Genomic DNA, 21,864 nt, shown 5'->3' with positions numbered 1-21,864 from the left:
GAATTGACATACCGGCTACCTAGATGCTGAAATGCAGTGAGGATATATTGCCTAAAAGATTGCATTTCTATTTACATAATGACTGAAAATCATTGGAGAGCTTCTCTGTTGTAACGCGGAGGAAGGGGGCGGCATGGAGAGACTTTGATCCCCTCCAACTTTCTGAAAAAAATGTCCCCTTATGTTGTATTATAGAGAATTATACACGAAAATGCTCAAAAACCGAATGAGAATATTAATTTCATGCGGGAAAACTCCCGGTTCTCCCCTCAACTGAGGGGTATTCCAAACACCCTAAGGTCTGCTCCCACGGCAAACAACTCCTAAACACGGCATTTATATCCATTAAGGCAAGAAGACACACAGAAACAAACATACCTAACAAAGAAACAATTCAATATGACACATCAAAATATAAACTAAGCGAACTTCTTTGTAGACACCTCATTTTAAAAACAAAAGGTAGGAAAATTGTAAGAAAACTGTCGGTGTTGTCAACTTAGAAATTATTTCTACATAAGAAATAAAACCTTTTACGTGCAAGGCTATTCGTCAATTACTGTGTATAAAAATGGATTTATTAAAGGTATTTAGCATCTACTTTCCACTGGCGGTATGTTTTAATCCTTGACAAACCACAGACGGTATGCCTTCATCACTGACAAGCCAGAGGCGGTATGGCATACCACAGCATACCGTCTCACTTCGACCACTGATATTGAATAAATGTAATACCACGTCGATCAAAGCACATATTTTGCAGATGGACTAGCAGAGACATAGTTAATGAAAGGGTTTTAGTTTATGAACAACTACTGCAAATGTACTGTAGATACTGAACGTAGGAAAACTGTATTCAAACATGGCCCAGTTCAGAATCAAATGCTAAAAACTCGTTGAGGACAACTGCAAAAACAAGACCAAAAACATTTCGTTCCAGAATATTCTTTAACAAGATACGGGGGGAAAAAATGGGCAACTCAAAAAAAAAAAAAAAACTTCAGGCAGGACTGCCGTCGCCGGGTTTCGAAAAAAGGTTCTTCCGGTTACGAAAGAAAATATTCCATTATGGATCTACTATCACTATCCACACCCCTTGCCCTTTGGCTACATGTTGAATACACATGAGCTGTGTGTGTGTTGCTGCGTATAAAACAAAAAACACGCCTTCCTTTGCTCGTTTGCATATTCATGACTATCAGTCTCGGAAGTGATGCAGAGGGTTAAACGCCCCGTCTCCCAATGGAAGTTCTCTATTTCTGTAAGTTTTCATGTGAAGGCCGTATTCAAGGATCCAAAAGCCTCTAAAAGCTCTGTTTGGGATAACGCATTTTTTAGTAGCTGTTATACATAATACAAAAAGACATTCTTGCGTATATACAAACTGCCTTATAATAGTAGATTCACGGGTTGATTTTGAAGCGCGTGGTTCAGGGTTCAAATCTATTGAAAGGATCAATAACTGTAGTTACTTTCTGTTGGAACTATAAAACACTTAATTAAGAATCAAGGAAAGACAAATTAGTGGGATTGTTAATTCTAGAAATGAAGTTTCTTCCAGCATTTTATAGTCAGGAAACAAGATACTTTACATTTGTTACATACAAGATACATAGAAATGCTATATTTTATTATCTAATATATATAATGTAGGTGAAGGTAAATACGGCATGTTAAGGGTGTTGGATTTTTTTATGGCCTTAATTTTCATGAAACAAAGAACAAGACATGTACACTCATATGCAAAATTATTGTCGCATGTCGATAAATATGTTGTTGTAGGAATATAATTTGATAACGAATTCGCCCGGTATTTCTTATAATGCTGGTATGTGTATAATCGGCAAAGACATATATGTGGCAAATTTCATGTCAAAAGAGCAGTAAATAAGAACAACAAAACGGAAAAAAATCTTTCTTGTCCATTTAACAACATTTTGTTTTACTCATTCTAATTTTCGTATTCTTTTCCTATGAAATTCACCACAAATATACATTTCCAATTATACACACAGTATCAGTATTAAAAGTACCCTGCAAAATCATTATGAAATTATATTCTTACAAGAAGACAGTTATGGATATGCGACAATCATTTGGGCATGACATGAGGACATTTGGACATGAGTGTACGTTGCAGAGTAGCATTTTCCGCGTGTAGAAAAAAATGTGGCAAAGATGCGACTCACTTCTATTTTGTCCACAGGTAAAAGGAAAAAATGTTACAAAGTGGCGTATTTGCCAACATTTGCAGGTAATTACGCCAAGTCTAGGATACTACTAAATCTTGCAACTATTTACATCGTCTGTATTATACGAATTCAAATATTAATACACAACATCGCTGAAGCAAAAAATAGAATAATCAAAGTGCAAGATGAAGATAAAAAGATAAAATGTAAAAACGATAATCTTCAAAGTTGAAATCAAGTTCCAAACTGAAAAGTTTTAGTCCATAAGAAGATAAACAAACAGTGTCACTGTACTATGACTTTAAAAACTACACCGATATTACATGGCAAATGTGGGACAAACGAAAACATCTTTGTCTTCTGCAGTCAGTTCTACACAAGCCCTGGCGTATTTCGCTGCACTATGCTTGCTATTTGATTTAGTAGCCATGGAATCACAAATACTGAAGTTACACTTACAAAACAAAGTGTTCCTAGACGGACACGAAAAAAGGCGTATATTGGTGTAAATTATCGCCAATGTTCTGAGTGAGTACGGTATTAATAATGGATTCTTATCTCTATTGAAATAATTACGTCCTTCCATGGAACCTTCCCGACGCAAACAACACTCCACGGCGTGGCGGTCTCAGCTCTGTCTCCCGGAGTATTCGTCAAATTGGACTTGTTCAAGACCGTGACAGATTTTGGAGGCGCATTTTAACGGATTTCGTCGGAAACGTTCCAGCACTGAACCTTTGACATATTTAACTGCACTGGCGTATACAAGGTGTAACATAAATGCATGGCCAAAAGTGAGGAGGTGATTGCGGACATCCGAATAAGTAAAAATGTTATTATAAACATGGGTCCGATGTCGCTTCGTTTTCGAGATACAGGGTGTTCAAATGTCGAGTCCCTCCAATTGCTCAGTATGAAAAAAGTGAATGGAAATGTTCAATATTACAGGAGTAATAAAATCAAGTGGAATTGTGCCTGTGGAAATACATTTACACTAACACAGAGAATGAAACTGATCAACATTTGAGATTATTGGGTTGTCAGCGTTGCCTGCGTGGTACTAAGTGTTAGGTTTTCAAATAGCACTAAATGTCCACACGTTAGCATATGATTGCTGGTATCAAAACGTTCCTAAACATGGGGCAGATTCCACTTCGTTTTCGAAAGACAAGACGTCCAAGTGTGAAAAAATGAAATCTTTGAGTTTTACGTCCCACGGTTATGCCGGTTAGGCTAAAGGAGACGGTGATGATGAGAGATGAATGAAATGGTGGAATGATGAAAGTGGGAGGAAACGGGAGAACCCCGAGAAAACCCACGCACACGGTGTTTGTCCACCACAAAGTTCACTTGGCGGGAGCAGGGTTTGAACCCGGGACCCCAAGCACCAGAGGTGAACGCTCTACCACTGAGCCACCGCGGCCCCTCCAAGTGTGAAATCAATTAACGGTGCACAATAGGAAACAACGGTTCATAGATCACAACTATTGCATAAAAGTGTTATTTTGTTGTTGCAAATGAATGCACAGAAGAGTAACTTACGTATGACGCCACAAAGTAATTAAATGTTAAAAGAAACAAAATAATGTTATTGAGTAACAATGTAGCCCACTTCGTGTGGCCGTTTTAGTGCTATTTGAAAATAACATTTTGTGACAGGTTGGCAACACTGACAACTGAATAACCTCAAATGTTGATTAGTTTCATTCTCTATGTTAGTGTAAATGTATGTAAGGCATAATTCCACTAGATTATATTATTCCTGTAATATTGAAGATTTCCATTCACTTTCCCATAGTGAGCCATTGGAGGGAGTTGACATTTGAACACCCTGTATCTCGGAAATGAATCAACATCGGATCCATGTTTATAAGAACATTTTTACTTATTCGGATGTCCTCAATCACCTCCTCACTTTTGGCCATGCGTTTATGTTACACCCTGTATACCTGCAGATATATATATATATATATATATATATATATATATATAAAGGGAAAGAAAGAGAGAGGCGGATCCAGGATATGATCAAGGGAGGGGCTAAACCATAGTTTGCAGCTTTATCCAGTGTAAAGCAGGATTGAAGCCCATTTTATCCAGTGTATACCTGAGCTTCAAGGGGGGGGTATAGCCCCTCCTTGGATCCGACACTGTATATATATATATATATATATATATATATATATATATATATATATATATATATATATACTGTTAAATTACGGTAGACTTCCAAACTACGTGGATTCAGTACTGAAACAACGGAAAGGAATAGGATTATAAATAATGGGATAGGATCAGAGATAGACGATCCTGTTTTTCGGACGCTGAATCGTACCCCAAAACCAATTTTTCACTATCTCTAACAATTAGAAATCAATGTTGAACCCAGAAGTTGTACTAGTTCTGCTACTCTTGGTTTCAGTAGAAGAATAGGAGCTGCTCAGGAAATCTATTCTTGGTTTCCTGAATCCATGTGAAACCGTTTGTTTTCACAAAAGAAATATTTTACATGCGTTAAATAAGCAAGTTATCGTCGTACCTCCATGTCAAGTTTGGTAAAGGTCGCATAAGTAGACAAAACACGATATACGTATATGATCCGCCAAGTCGAAATCCCAAATTTGATTACCAATAACTCCGAAGTCAAAGATCTGTCCAGGAAAATATTTCACACGTATACTGAACAGGTTAAAGTCTACCTCCATACCAAGTTTCGTCAAGATTGAATGAGCTTTGTAGATCGTGTACGATATATTCTCAACGCCCAAACCCCAACTTTGGTGCCCTATTAACTCCGGAACCAGAAGTCTTTTTACAAGAGTATTTCACATGAGTACTAAGCAAGTCAAAGCCTACCCCTATGACTGGTTTGGCTGAGATCGAATGAGTTTCGTAGATCGCATACGATATATTATTCTGTATGTTCAAACCTTAACTTTGATGTCCTGTAACTCAAGGTGACCAGAATTTTCACTTGTGAAAACGGGACGCATACGAATCGGCTACGGAAGGGGGGAGGGGAATCTAACTTCCAGATTGCATTTTGGGACTCAGCAGTGTTCTCAATTTACAAAATACACAAGTAAGAATGATAACTAACTTTACGTGCACCACACAACAAATAATGGTTCCCAATTGCAATTTCTACCCAACAATTCTTTTAACTAGTTGAACACTCAGAATTCCCACTCAATTCCCACTTGAATTACGAACACTCACTTCCCATTTGAAAATTCAGAAGTTCTAGACACGGCTGAACCTTGGCAACGAGTGTTGGTACGGGGGAGAGTAGAATTTTCATTGACGATTTATATTTTGAATAATAATTACGGGACACCTAGATCATTTTTACTTAAAAACGGGACATTTAGGCGTCCCGTTCGAGAATCAGAAGAAAACGGGACAACTGTTGGAAAAAAGGGACTGTCCCGGCTAAAACGGGACGTCTGGTCACCTTGCTGTAACTCCGGAACCAGAGGTCTGTTTACAAAAGTAATTTAACATGTATACTAACAAAGTCAATTCTGCCCCGAAGCCTCGTTTGGCTTATCGAATCATTTCTATAAATTGCACACAATACATTCTCAAAAGCTCAAATTCCAAGTTTGGTGGCCGACAACTTGGGAACCAAACGCCTGCTTAGGAAAATATTTTGCACACGTACTAAGCAACTCAAGGTCTATTTCTATGCCAACTTTCGTCAAGATAGTGAGAGCTATGTAGAACTTGTACGTTATGTTACCTATACGATATGAAGACGGAATGAGCTATCTAAATCACGCATATTATATAATATCTTTGTAATTGAACCTCCCTGTTCGCCTAGTAGCGAACGCGTACGGTTTTGGTGCACATGGTCTCAGATTCGATATCCAGTAGGAGGAGCACAAAAAATTTAATTTTTCAGTCATTTTCTTTCACTAATAATAAGTCTTCTTTAGCCTAAAGGGCACAGGCGTGAAAACGTTAAACTTTAAAAAAAAATCTTTGTAATTGATTTTTTTTAAATTAAAGAACATTCAAATGACGAACAAGAAATTGAAACAATGTGTTTGGATTAGGACATATACGTAGCACAAATTTCAATACCCGGTCTTCCTAAATGCTTTTAAATCGATGAGGTCGTTTATTTTGTGCAACAGAGGAAGCTAAAGCGAATTGAGGCAGAAGTGGGTCCGGATGTCCCAATTAAGACAACAACGGATATTGATGGAAACCTCGTTTAGCGGCTTGCACGGAATTCCAGCAAATCTAGAAGTACGGCTTCAAATTTTAAGAAGCCTGAAACTTGTTGATACGAAAGCAAATAGTATTTTTTTTTTGTCTACTATAAAAGATAGGATTTTCAACTTTGTATTTACTAATTATACCCCTTTGAAACTATATTTTCTCAAAAATATATAAAATACACAATATCAAAATGAAACTACCAATGGGATGGCGTAACTGTTAGTGCAAAACAAAACAATCATTTAACATATGAATGTACTTCACTTTGTAATGTATCCATCATTTCAGCTAGTGTTGACCACGAGACGACAGATAAGGTTTTCTCGTCTGATCTCGACTCTTAAAGAAATTCTTTTAAGTCTCGTCTCGATTCTTGGAAATCTCGTCTCGTCTCGTTTTTTTTTCCTTCTCTCTTTTTGCAAATTTGTATACGAAATTTATATCCTGATTTTCAACGAACTTAAAAAGTTCGTTACTGAATTCTCGATGTCTGTGTGTCTGTCTGTTATTTGCGAATTTTTCAATTTTAAGCCCTCTATTCGATAGAAAATCAAAAACTATCTATAAAAAAAAGTTTTGGAATTTTTCGCGTCACTTTTATCGTTACCGAGATATTGGCTAAAGAAGTTCCGATTTCGGGAGATTTAAGGAGGCATATCTCGGGAACCGTAAGTCATAGAGAGATGATATAGATGTTGTTCATTACTAATATTTATTCAATATCAATATCAGTTATTGATTCAATATCAATATCAGTTATTGATTCAATATCAATATCAGTTATTGACTCAATATCAATATCAGTTATTAATTCAATATCAACATCAGTTATTGACTCAATATCAATATAAGTTATTCATTCAATACCAATATCAGTTATTGATTCAATATCAATGTCAGTTATTGATTCAATACCAATATCAGTTATTGATTCAATATCAATGTCAGTTATTGATTCAATATCAATATCAGTTATTGACTCAATATCAATATCAGTTATTGATTCAATATCAATATCAGTTATTGATTCAATATCAATATCAGTTATTGATTCAATATCAATATCAGTTATTGATTCAATATCAATATCAGTTATTGATTCAATATCAATATCAGTTATTGATTCAATATCAATATCAGTTATTGATTCAATATCTATATGAGTTATTGATTGAATATCAATATCAGTTATTGATTCAATATCAATATCAGTTATTGATTCAATAATTATTGCGTCATTAGTTATTAATTCAATAATTATTGCGTCATTAGTTATTAATTCAATAATTATTGCGTCATTAGTTAATAAAATAAAATTAATATACAATTTCATATAAATTTCGAAAAAAAAATATTCTTTGTAAGTACGATTTGGCAATGCTCTTCGAGCATTCTCAACTGGTGTTACCTAACTTCATTTACAAATGATCAGAATGCTTCTGCATCACAAGAAGTCCACAATATAACAGCATTCAAACATTATTTATTATTGGAATATATTGTGAAATGACTTGTGTATCTTTAAAGTTAATAAATACTTTTCACTGTGTTCGTACAATTTCTTTGTCAATTTACAGTTTTTCACACTATGAATGGCGTAACACTAAAGGAGTATTTGAGATCTAAGGTTTGGATGAACCAGTATTGCTCACAAGATTTATGATATTTCTCGTCTTGTCTCGAAAACGATACAAGAGCTGTCACGTATCTTCGTCTCGAATTTAAAAACCGAGACGAGAAGTAGGAGAATTTAAAACAAAAAACCTCGAGAATACCCACGTACATGATGTCCCTCATAAGCTAATAAGGCCTGAGATTGAACGATAGACATGCAGCTGTTGTTGATGTCTCGCAGTTCTAATATGTCACTTTGTTGGTTACTTGAAAACAACAATTAATAAATTAAAATAGGTTGTAACAGCTTTTATATACATATAGGGTAGAGTGGGGACAACTGGGACAATTTTCCGTTCAATTTTTTTTTTAAACCTACAATTTTGCTTCAATCGAGAAACAAAAGTGGAATATGAAAGATTGATCCTTTCTACAATTTTTATGTATCTTATGTAGATTGAATAGTCTACACTTTTTAGAGGTCAATAGAAAAATATTTCATTAAAAATAGTTAAAGTTAATTCGACAATGCATTTTGTCCAATTTGTCCACATTGGCAGGTCAACTGGAACAAAGAAATATATATATGTAAATAACGAGGAGTTTACATTAAATGATCAACATTACACGGCAAACCAGTATCAGTTTTAAATATATGACTATATAAACAAGAAACATCATACTTAGGACTTATTTTTAATTGCTACTCTTAGTGATCAAAATTGTAAAAGTAACCTTTAGACTTATCGGCAAAAGTTATGAGAAAAATTCTGAGAATGCTTCTAACTTTTATTGTTATTAGTACAAATTTGAAAACTTTATAAACATGAAGTATTCAGTAAGTACGAGGTAGGTTGATTAAACTAGTCACAAGGCGATGAACATACAGTATGGTAATGTGAAGTAGTAGATAATTAATGGAAAACAATGACTGTAATACAGTCCTTACGATTAACTGCCATTAGGTTTACAAAAACATAATATATTAAGCTATGTACACTATTAGAAGCACTACATACAAAAATATATCCAGTAGGGACAACCGGGACACTGTCTCAGTTGTCCCCACGCGAAATGTCCCAGTTGAACACACACAGCCATTTTTCAATTCCATTTCCTTACTCAAACCCGCTTAACCTAGCGCATGTAATCGGCTTTCTGTGTTGAAGTCCTAAAATCACGTATTGAACATAGATATTCGCCATAAGAATACATAAGTGTTCTAAAGGGCAAACTGCATTCGTAATACGATACAAAGAATTTACTTTTAGCTGTCAAAAATGTTCTTCTTGTTTTCCTCCTCTTTGTGCTTGTTAGATTGTACGACTCACACGCCATAAACAAAAACCGTCTGACACTGTATCCACATTACTACAAAAAGTTCTCGTTACTCCCACCAGATAGTACCAGCAAGGGCGCCGATCCTGGAGGGCCGAGGGGCCCGGGCCACCCGAAAGCTCATGTGGGCCCCCGTATTGTATTTATGAATACACAATATTTTGCCTAATTTGAATACAATTTGTCTTAAAATCCTCATATATATATATATACCTTTTGCATCTCAATACCCCCCCCCCAATTTACAGAGAAATCGGCGTCCTTGAGTACCAATAATGTCCAAATTGAGCTGCCGTCCCAGTTGTCCCTACTCTATCCTATCTTGATCAATCCCTTATGGAGGTCTTTGATTAGATAAATTTGACTCTCAAGCATTTTTGATTATAGCGCCTCTGGTGGCCACTTTATGTGATATTAACATGCACATCAGCGTAAGCTGTCAGATGTGTGCTAGAAATCGTACTCGACAAAGTTACATTTTGGTTAAGTGTTTCTATCTAACTTTTGAAATTATTATTACGCCAATTTGTAAGATTATTGTCTATTTTGATTAGGGAAACGGAAATGGTTTCAATTTAGAAAGTGTGGATGCATTATAAGCAAATTATATTGGTAAGTTGTCAAATTCTTACTGTTTTAACAAGTTTCATTATGGTTCAAATGGAGTAACCTTCTCGTGATTTAAAATGAGATGTAAAGTATATATTTGTAGATATTCATAATAGAAATTTCCTTCAGATTTGTTTATTAAATGAACGTTATTACTTGGAATTAGCTGTAGGAAGTTTTAAATTATATACATTTTCCACAGTTAAACTATTCATTCTTGAAATAATGAGATATTGGTTTGATCTAGGACATTTAGCAGTTATGAAATCAATGTAATGGATTGTGTATCTATGGATGCTATACACGGTGGTCAAAAGTAGATATACAGTACCGTATTTATTATCTCATTGCATTTTATATCATTTCTTATTGTTATATATCAAATAGACTTAGTTTCTTGACTATTTGTTCTTAATGTGTTTTTACTTACATCTTAAGCTTGTAAGAGCCGAAGCAAATAAACGCATAAACTAGAATGTTATACTTGATCAATGCAGGGGTGTAAACCTACTTTTGAGCCACCTTGTACTATAAAGATATATAAATAAGTGAATTACGTAACTTGTCATTTAATATCCTCTTATCCTGATTTTAGTGCTATCGATATATCCAATTTTAAAGTCATGTCCAGCTGATGACTGCGTTTAGAAACTGATTTCACATGGCCCCACCTTGTAAAGCAACTCGATTAGATTGGGTTAAGAGCAGGGATGGGCAACACTGTTTTTTTATATATATATATATATAAACCAGAAATCGATTTCTTAAAAACCGAAATCCGAAAAACCGACATTTCGGTTCTCTCCAAAACCGGTTTCGGTTTTCTACAAAAGCCGGTTCGATTTACCACCAAAACCGGTTACGGTTTTCTCCAAAATCGGATTCGGTTTTCTTCAAGACTATTCAGATCAGAAATACAACCAATTTTTGAAAAAAACGGAACTGGCTTTGAAGAAAACCGAATTCGGGGAAAAACCGAACCGGTTTTGGAGAACCGAAATCGGTTTCGCTGAAAAAAACTTTTTTTTTGAAAAATTTCAACGACCGGTTTCAGTTTTTCTAAAACAACGAAAACCGAAAAAACGGTTTTTGTGCCCACCACTAGTTAAGAGTAACGTGTGATTGCTACAGGGTGTTTCAAAGACAGGGCGCGTAGGGAACGTAAGAAGACGCGTGAGGAAATATGTTGTCGCTGCTCAGCCAATTGCGATGTATGCAATTAAATTCTCTTGCCAAAGAGCAACTGAACTGAATAGTGTATATATATATATATATATATATATATATATATATATATATATATATACATATATACATATATACATATATATATGTACCCTGTATGAACTGTGATACACGTAAGAGTACTGGGACTTCTCGGACACCCTGCAGACATACATCCGTACCCAAAATCAAAGTCTCAATCTACGAACCGTATCAGTACGAGATTTTCTACAAGCAAAACTTCTCGAAGCTGAATACCGAGCGGAGGGAAGAAGGTATTTTTGTCTCTCAATGAAAAGTGAATATCAATTTCACATCCTTTAACAGGAGGATGACAGATCCTAACAACATAACATGTAGACGCTGTAACTCAAGCAATTAAATTACCCAGGCTTTAATGCGATATGCATGGAAATCTAATCACTGAATCCCTATTTAGAGCATGCCGACCAAACTCATAGGTATTTAGCGTAGCGTCACCAGGAACGAACAAAATATTGAAACAGAACAAACAAAAGCACAAAAAAAAAACTTTATTAATTAAAAAGTAATGTGATTTTATACATGAAAAAAAAAAAGGAAATACACATGAAACGTTTTGTAAACGAAATTTTTCATCTGCGTGACACACAACTCCATCAATCACATTTAATTCTGGTTTCTACTCCAAGTTTTTTTTTTTTTTTTTTAACGTTAGCATTACAAGGCGCTTGAAAACATTTTGAAGAAGGATATTTGGTTGCATTATTTAGGATAATGTTGCTCTAACTTTGCGAACGAGGAGTTTGTCTTGTCTTTTGTTTTCTTTCATTATTCACGGATTTTTTTTTCATCAAAAACTGCGGACAACATATACGAGGAGTTTTCAAAAAGTTCCCGGAATGTTGATGTATCTCTTTATTACTACAATTTTAGAATTCGGATTAGGCATTAGATTTCTGGACTTTTGGCATCTATGGTCATGTTAGCCCGTCACTAGGATTAGGATTAGGAATTAGATTTCTGGGCTTTCGACAGCTATGACCATGTTAGTGTTAGGATGAAAAATATAAGTGGTTGGTTGATCAGAAATGTTTCATAAATAAGGGCCATATCTATGATGCTTAAGATTGGAAGAAGAAGTTAAAAGAGGACACTGTGGTTACATCTTGGGCTAGAATGAGCTTTTGTATAATTTCTATGTATTCGTTTATTTGTATATGGTTTTAACTTTTAAAATACTAGAAATGTATTGTGACAAGTCTACGTAATGTTTTATATATATTATATACTGCTTCAACATTATACTTTAGATAAATTTAACTGCTTCAACATTATACTTTAGATAAATTTACATAGTTAATTAAGTAGTGTTTCTTATGCCTAACACATCATAAATATTCATAGGCACAATTATATTTTTTGACTACCTAACAAATGGCGCAGTCATGAAAAAACTACGACTCTCAACTAATGGAAAAGGTAATTGAAGTACGAGTAAAGTTTAGACGAACCAGTTGGAAATTAGTAACCAGAAACCTATAATGCCTGAAGTGCTGATAAGGAAGGAATCTGTGGATCCTTGAGAGTATCCTTAGTGGATTTAACGGTATCCTGTGTGGATCCGTAAGAAGTATCCTTAGTGGATTTAACGGTATTCTGTGTGGATCCGTAAGAAGTATTCTTAGTGGATTTAACGGTATCCTGTGTGGATCCGTAAGAAGTATCCTTAGTGGATTTAATGGTATCCTGGGCTTTCGGCATCTATGGTCATATTAGCCCGTCACTAGCATTAGGATTAGGAATCAGATTCCTGGACTTTCGGCATCTATGGTCATATTAGCCCATCACTAGGATTAGGACTAGGAATTAGATTTCTGGGCTTTCGGCATCTATGGTCATATTAGCCCGTCACTCGGATTAGGATTAGGAATTAGATTTCTGGACTTTCGGCATCTATGGTCATATTAGCCCATCACTAGGATTAGGATTAGGAATTAGATTTCTGGACTTTCGGCATCTATGGTCATATTAGCCAATCACTAGGATTATGACTAGGAATTAGATTTCTGGGCTTTCGGCATCTATGACCATGTTAGCCCGTCACTAGGATTAGGATTAGGAATTAGATTTTTGGGCTTTCGGCATCTATGGTCATATTAGCCCGTCACTAGGAGTAGGATTAGGAATTAGATTTCTGGGCTTTCGGAATCTATTGTCATATTAGCCTGTCACACTAGGATTAGGATTAGGAATGAGATTTCTGGGCTTTCGGCATTAATGGTCATATTAGCCCGTCACTAGGATTAGGATTAGGAATTAGATTTCTGGGCTTTCGGCATTAATGGTCATATTAGCCCGTCACTACGGTTAGGATTAGGAATTAGATTTCTGGATTTTCGGCATCTATGGTCATATTAGCCCGTCACATATAAGGAATGATGTCCCTTGGTGATCACACTACTCGGGGAACTTGAGAGAAAGGAAGCGGCTTGTCACTATTATGTTAGGTACCATTCCGATATTTGCCTGGTGTGAATGAGGAAAACCCAGAGAAAACCTCACTCCGGATGGCTGGCTGGCCTAAAAAAGCTGTTACACCTTGTCGACCAGCTATCCTCATTGGGAATCGAACCAGGGACCGCTCGCAACAAAAGCGGGAGCATAAGCAACTACCTTAAGCAAGCAGGGTCACTATTACTACAATATACATATTACTTACATATTAACTTCATGTTTTCAAAGTAAGCACGACTTCAACCGAATCTATCCGATCTGGATCAAGGGTGATAGATCTTGAGAAACGTTAGTATGGATATGAAATATTATGGCGTGTAAGTATTTGGTTTCCAAGTTATGGACAGTCAAATTTGAAATCAAATTTTTAGACAAAGAAAAAAAAATCAACCGAATTAATCCGATTTGGATCAAACTTGGCATGCTGGCACCCCTTGACCTGCTATCTCATCAATTTTTTTTGAGTTTGTATTTAGTGAAAGTTTTGCAAAACAATTTTCATAAAAATTTGCTTAAAACTGAATAGAAAGAGAATTTTTTGCTTGCAACTGAGAACTTATATAGCGTGTCCCAAAATTCACGCAAGAAGTAATTTTGATAGAAAACACAGGTCTATAATTAAAAATTGTAAAATTATTATTGATTCGTAAAGTACACAGTATAGGGTTATGTATGGAATATGATATCGAGTAAATATGGCCTTCACGGCTTTGCTGGCACATACGCACTCTTTTGTTGAAATTTACCATGACGGTTTTACATAAATTTTCCATGACGGTGGCTGAATTTCGTTGATACAGTGGTCAATTTCCTCCTTCAAAGCGTGGACGGTCGTGAACTAGTTGGTATAAACTTTAGACTTCAAACAATTTCAAAGGAAAAAGTTCAACGGCATTAAATCGCATGACTGGCCGGCCAACTCTGATCACCAAAATGGGAAATTGGATGACTAGGAAATGACTCATGCAGTACTTGAATTATTTCTCGAGATGTGGTTTCGTTCCTTTTTAAAACCACACGTCGTCCACATCTATATTTAGGCATTAAAAAAAACTGGTTAATTATGTCGCAATAGCGAGTACCATTAACAGTTATTGCTCAACCAGCAGCAGGCCCGCAACTAGAGGGGGGCTAGTGGGGCCTGCCCCCCCTAAACTTTTCGTGGTCCCTCCAGGCCTCAATACAAAATTCTATTATTAATTCAAAAAACACAATTTAGATATGTGTAAGATAATTTTTGATGACTTGGACCCCCCTAACATATTCCTTCCCCCCCCCCAAACCTCTGTGGTTGGTTGCGTGCCTGACCAGCAGCAATTTCGAAGAAGAATGGTCTGATTATGCCTCCAGCCCAAAATCCGACTCTCACGAACTGCTTCGAAATTTTGTGTTGAACGACTTGTTGAAGGACCGCAAGAGTCTTGAAAATCACAAATTAATAGAGTCTTACTATTTTTCAAAAATTAATCTCTTCACAGTTGATAATATTAATTCACTATTCCGAATATATTTTGTACGAATATTTGGAACTATAGCGGCCAAACCTTCATATTTTTTTAAAATATTACTCAATGATGAAAACGAATGGTTCTTTCGTGTACTGTTCCATTTTTAATAATCCTGAACTCATGAACTGTCAGCTGTCACGTTTTCTTTCATTGGCAACACCTTTTCGAACAAATTACAATTTTGAGATACCCTACGCTTTGTTTCTTTTCTTACAGCGTTGTCTGAAAAGGACTGAATGTCACCCTTTTTGTTGTTTCTTATATATATATATATATATATATATACAGGGTGGCCCAAAAGTAGGTATACAGCCCCGTACTGATGAATTCATTGTTTTTAAATACATTTCTTATAGTTATCCATCAGGCAGACTTCGTTTCTTTATTATTTGTTCTTAATGTGTTTTTACTTATATCTTAAGCTCGGAACAGCCGAAGCAAATAAACCTATAAGCTAGAATGTTATGCTTGATCAATGCAGGGATATATACCTACTTTTGGGCCACCCTATATATATATATATATATATATATATATATATATATATATATATATATATATATATATATATATATATGTGTGTGTGTGTGTGTGTGTGTGTGTGTCAAATCGCCAGTTGCACCACAGTTTTGATGGGTTCTGGCGAACTAAAATCGCAGAGCAAATAAGTAGTGTCTGGTACTAGTGCTACAGAAGATACAAGAAAACAAAATATTAAGTCACTAATGCCTGTGAACTATCCTAGCTAGCTTACTAGCTACCATCCCTGGTTCAATTCCCTTTTAGGAACGCACTATGGTGGTTCATATCCCACTTTAAGTCTCGTCCTATACAGCCTTGCTGCTGACAAAGAACGTAAAATACACTAAAGGATCAAAGGTATCAGGACACCCATCTGAAATAGCTGTCGAAGTTTGTAAATGTGCTCATCTCAAATAGTGTCATCTAAGACGAGGTTTTACATTTATGGCAGCCTCATTTCTTGTAGACACATTTCCGATCAGGACGTGAAATGTTTCCTGGAGAATTGTAGTCCGTTTTTTTACAGAGCGCTGTAATAAGTGAATGTATTGGTGAGAGTCTTTGTAGTCTAGCGCGAAGTCGGTGTTCCACAATATTCTATAAATTTTCAACGGATTCAAATAAAAAGTCTCCGTAGGCTAACTCATTACTAGTAACTTAATGTCATAGAATCACTTGCCGATAGACCGTACAGTATGAATATGTGTTATGTTATGTTAATACAATAATCAGGCCTGTATTTGCCCACGAGTCACAGGGGCCCTGCATCGAATTTCCAGGAGCAGCACGACAGAGAAATTTACGGGAAATCTCCACTGAAAAGGACCGAGTTTCTTCGTTACGACGACATTGGCGCTAGAAGGAGCTGAGGTTATTGCTTATTGGCTGCCAGTGTAATCCGTACATATGTCCTATTCATATTGTACACCGTCTATATCAACAGAATATTGCTAAAATCTCGCATATACTTCAGCTGCATGTTATGATGTCCTTCCTATAGGTGATATAGGATACGTATGACTGAAAGTGGTTTAAGCAGAAATCTTACGATTATCGTAACCGTATAAGCGCAACCATTACCTTTGCAGAATGTTAGATTAGATTAGTCTTGCTGCATCAATTTTCAGCAGCAAGACTATATGAGACGTGGACCTACTGTTTAATGTGGGATTTGAATCACATGAACTCCCACAAAGAATCTAACTCAGGTTTCCCGCGCCAAAAAAAAAAGTATGCGCTAATGATGAGGAAGCTCCATACTTGCAGAAGGTATTGAATATTGCATGGTTGTGGTGGACAAACACCGTGTGCGTGGGTTTTTCGGGGTTCTCCCGTTTCCTCCCACTTTCTTCATTCCACCATTTCATTCATTTCTCATAATCACCGTCTCCTTTAGCCTAGCCGGCATAACCGTGGGACGTAAAACTTATGAATATTGCATGGGTAACTTAGAACGAAGGAGCAATTACCACCAGTCCTTACAATCGCGAGCCTATCTTTAGTACGGTGTAGTAGGTCTTTATGGTAAGGCACACCTCCATTCCATCACAGAAGCACAGATAGTACACGTTCGAAATTTGTTCTTTCTTATACCGGGACAAGCTAACTATAATACAACTTTCTACATACCCTGTAATATATCTGACTAGAGGCAAAGCAACAAAACTACCCTCCCCACCCCCTTTCACACACACACATACGCGTATGTATACACATGTGCAACCTTTGGCTTCAAATAGTCAGGTCTAACTCTCACACCACATACCGTGTCACGCATGGTCATTGAATGAAAGAGATATCAAATCCAAATCCTTTTTTTTTTTTATTTGCTAAAGCATATCGTAACTTTTTAGTTATTGGATCTCGCACACCGCTTCAGCCCAGTATTAATCAAAGGGATTTTTGACTGCAAGCGACCAATTAATGCGTCAGCTAGAATTCATCTTCCGGTGTGTTTTTTCTGTTTAAATTGGCTACCCAGATGTGTCATCAGAACACGAGAACACGTTTTAGAGGTTCTCTCTCGCTCCAAAACACCAAATCAAGAAATTGCCTGATGTTCTGGAAATGAATGTATAAATCGAGATGTTAACTTTTCATTAGTGTCAAACAAAAGTACACATAATAGTTTTTTTTTCTTTGCTTCTCACCTATTATTCAATTAGAATTGTATTTCTCTCCATATTTCTGACAATGGAGCTTTTATTTTCCAAAATTGTACTATCTGTCAGTAAACAAAAAGTAGGTTTAAGTGCTTAAACAAATGTAGTGTACAGTTTGAACACGCTTCCCGATTAAAATAACACCACTACCACGTTCCCACATTTAACGTTTTCCCAGCTTCTATATTTATTATTTGAGGTGCGTTTTATTATCACCACCTTTAAAAAAAATGTTCTCAATTTAACACGCTTGTATATATTAACACACGGAGTAACACGATTGCAATTTAACACGGTGTTATAGGCTGCCGAAAACGTGAAAAAATTAAATTTAAAGGTCCATAGCTTCAAAACTATGGGACCTATCGTAGTCGGATCAAGTCTTGAATTAGGAACTAGTATGTGCTCTACGCAAATATCCAAATTTCAGAATCCTGTGGTACTTCCACAACAATTTGTATATAACTAGCTGGAGAGTATTTCAAATTATATCGTAGCCAAACTTCCTCTATAACAATTGCTTTGTGAGTACCTTAGGATTCACAAACATGTATTTTTGGATAGCGCACATGTTAATTCCAAAGTAAAGTCTTGACCCGACTACGGTAGGTCCCCTAGTATTGCAGCTATGGATCTTTTAAAGTCCATTTTTTCATGTTTTTGGCAGCCTAGAACTCCGAAAGGAAGCATTTGTGCACCCAGGTTGGTCTATACTTTTTGTCTTATCTTGGTGTCAGGAATCACCTCCCAAACGTTGTCTGTGTTGTTTGAAACACCCTATATATTTGTTTCTCTTATAAGAGTACACTTATATAGAAGAAAAATGAAATGTTTGAGTTTTACGTCCCACGTTTATGCCGGCTAGGCTAAAGGAGACGGTGATGATGAGAAATGAATGAAATGGTGGAATGAAGAAAGTGGGAGGAAACGGGAGAACCCCGAGGTAACCCACGCACACGGTGTTTGTCCACCACAAGGTTCACTTGGCGGGGGATGGGATCGAACCCGGGACCCTAAACACCAGAGGTGAACGCTCTACCAGTGAGCCACTTTCCTGGTGGTCACATATAAATTTCTTTATGATCTCATAGTAATCTTTGGAGATAGATTAAGAAACACTTCAACGGATGCTGGGTTATTTACGGCAAACTAACTTACTTATAGGCAACCATGCATTCTCTAGTGTGATTGTGGTTGCATAACAGCAAAGGGGTTGTGATGCAAAGTTTCGAACACTTTTATAGTATATTGTACTGTCTCTGTTGTAACATTTTAACCAAGTGGGTTAAGTATTTAAATAGGTTAAGACTTTTTTAAAAAAAATCATAATTACCCTATATTCTCACTGTATTGAAGTACCCTTGTTTTTACGTTCATTACATTTTAACTACTCGTTATTTATGCCATGTCGTGTCGATCTCAAGTATAAAAGCAATATGACATTACACAGATAACAGAAATCAATTAGGACAACGAAACCAACCATAGCTTCCTGGTTTTTCGCTAAGATTATGATTGGTGGCATTGAAAATTTGTCATTCAGTCCATATCCAAAATTTGATATGGGTCATAACTCGGGAATCATCACATACGTACAGAACAAGGTCAGGGTCTACATCAATGCAAAGTTTGATTAAAATCGAATGAATTCTGTATATTGTTGAACACAAGACAAGATGAGATGGGATTTTCTTGAGACACGACACAAGACAAGAGCTCTTTCAGTCCACCTTTTTGAGACGAGACAAACCTAAATCCATCTCATAGGCAACATTAGTTCTGTAGATCGTGTACACTTTATACTATCCTTGTGATTTTATATTTTTATAATAGTACCTGGAAAATCCTGTGCATGTGTTTGAGGTTCTTACATCGACTAACACAAAATATAAAAGTCATGCATTCAACAGTCAATTCAGTAGCATATTACTGTATTGCACATAGCTGTGATTTAAAAACGATTTTATAACAGTCGGTTTGCTAGTGGCTGGACATAATTTTACTGAAAAACGGGAATTCTTCAATTGTTCACTGAATCCAAATTCAAATGGGCAATCTGAATTCCTTGTCCTCTTCTTAATGGGTTAATGAAGACTTTAACTCTACGGTAAGAATTCGAGCTCGGTATCTCGGTCTCAAATCTAATGTGCTAATCTCCGAGGAAGGTTACTCAAAACTCAGACTTTAAAGGTGGTGGGTTCACTAACAGAACTACCTGCTATCTGCAATGCTTATGCATTTTGGAATGCAATCTTCATCATATCTGGAGGATAAATTTTGGGAGAAATTCACTTTACAGTAAACTCTTGCTCTGTTCCTTCGTTATTCAAATGTCAGACCGTGGAGAGAGGATGAGCGTAACGTGATGTATACACTGACAGTTCTCATTCACCTTTATCTCAACGAGAACTGAGCCGGAACAGATGTTACTGCTACTACCAGTTCTCCAAAATTTCTCTCCATATCCTTTCTGTCTCTCTCTTTCCTAGAGTACACACATGACATACATACATACACACACACACATACACATAATCACATATATGTCTTGTGTGAAAGGCACGAAGAAGGTTCGTCCTTTCGTTTACATCTGGTTGCACCCTTTTCTCAACTGCCGCCCTCCTTTTCTCCCGGTTTCTAAAGGCGAAGGGGACACGAAGGAAGGAGAGGACTTCCCACCGCAAACCCATCAAATGAAGTAGATCTTGGGCGAAGAAGGGGGACGGACACAACCAGCAAAGCAAGATGGTGTAGGACATTGAGATATATTACACCTTTTTCTCCCCTTTCTCCCATTCTACACACACACACACACACACACACACACACATACACTCACTACTATTACTATAGCTCTACTTCTCGGCAGTGTTGTCAGTTTCATAACAGCAAAGTTTCCCCCTCTTAAGCCATGAAATTTCCCATGTAGCTGAACAAAATTTCCCGCCAACTGAAATACGAGACATTACACTCATTTCTCGTTTTAATGAACAAACACAGGACACTAGCGATTCAATGTTCCTTTACTGTCCGCAGGGATCCTACACGCAAGTTCCTACACCTAAGCTTGAAATACAGTCTGCAGTGGCTGTTGGAAAAATCTGCAGTGGCTAATATCCACAACTGAATTACAAGAAGAAGGAAGAATAACACAATATTGTACTTTTAATCAAGTACAATATCGATCTGACAATATAAAATACCTCTATACAATAAATTCAAGATTTTTAGTTTGAAAATCAGACTTATCGTGAATGGTGAAAAAGGCAGTCTTCTGTACATGTGTATCAAACTAAATCGGCTGCTCCAGATATTGGCCGTTGTTTCCGTTTTGTGCGTAGCGTCCGTTGGACCCGTTTTGTCCGTTACATCCGGTTTGTCCGTTGCGTCCGTTGAATCGGAGGATGAAGATATCCAGTGGTGATTTCAAAAGATTTCCCTGCGTGTGACTTTTCAATACACGAGAAATGAAAGGTAGTGCTGCGAAAATACTGGTAACACACATTCAACACAATCGATTCCCACCGCAGAGGGGAGGAGGTAAATTTCGTAGTTCCGGGGAAAATTTACCCCAGACAAACCCCTTGAAATCATTACTGAATATATATGCGCTGGATCTGTGTGCGTGTTAAAATGAAAAAAAAAAAAAAAAAAACATGGATATCTCCCACCTTGTTTTTAAAACTAAAGCGTGGGACATATTTGTCAGCTGTTATCTAGGCAAATCAAACGAAGTTTGCGATATGGCGCTACCGTATAGTAAAGGCTAAGCAAGCGCTCTACAGTGCGAGAACAAATGAAGAATACATCTCGCTTCCTGCTTTAATATAAGGTAGACAAAGACGTGTCAACACCGCAACCATCTCTCATTTGCTAACGGCGTTTAACGGGGAAATTGAAGCTCCGCCTTCAAACACCATAAATGAGGTCCCTTAGTATACAATCCCATCCTTCATGTACGAAGAA

General features: G+C 36.6%; 1 protein-coding gene across 3 annotated transcripts in view; it reads left to right on the top strand.

Annotated features, from left to right (window-relative positions):
- Nucleotides 1–21,864, top strand: part of LOC145684275 (uncharacterized) — a 227,240-nt gene that overhangs the window by 107,537 nt on the left and 97,839 nt on the right. The window contains exon 1 of one of the 3 annotated variants that reach the window (XM_081756421.1): nt 9,695–9,989. The exons of the other annotated variants lie outside the window; for them this stretch is intronic. The gene's annotated coding sequence lies outside the window, so the exon portion shown is untranslated. Of the gene's footprint in view, nt 1–9,694; nt 9,990–21,864 lie in introns of those variants that run through there. 3 annotated transcript variants of the gene reach the window in all.

The sequence above is a fragment of the Thermobia domestica genome, chromosome 4, assembly GCF_964235325.1.
Source record: "Thermobia domestica chromosome 4, izTheDome1.hap1.1, whole genome shotgun sequence".
Classification (NCBI taxonomy): domain Eukaryota; kingdom Metazoa; phylum Arthropoda; class Insecta; order Zygentoma; family Lepismatidae; genus Thermobia; species Thermobia domestica.
The sequence above is the reverse complement of the archived record's forward strand: the minus strand, read 5'-3'. Positions and strand labels throughout refer to the sequence as shown.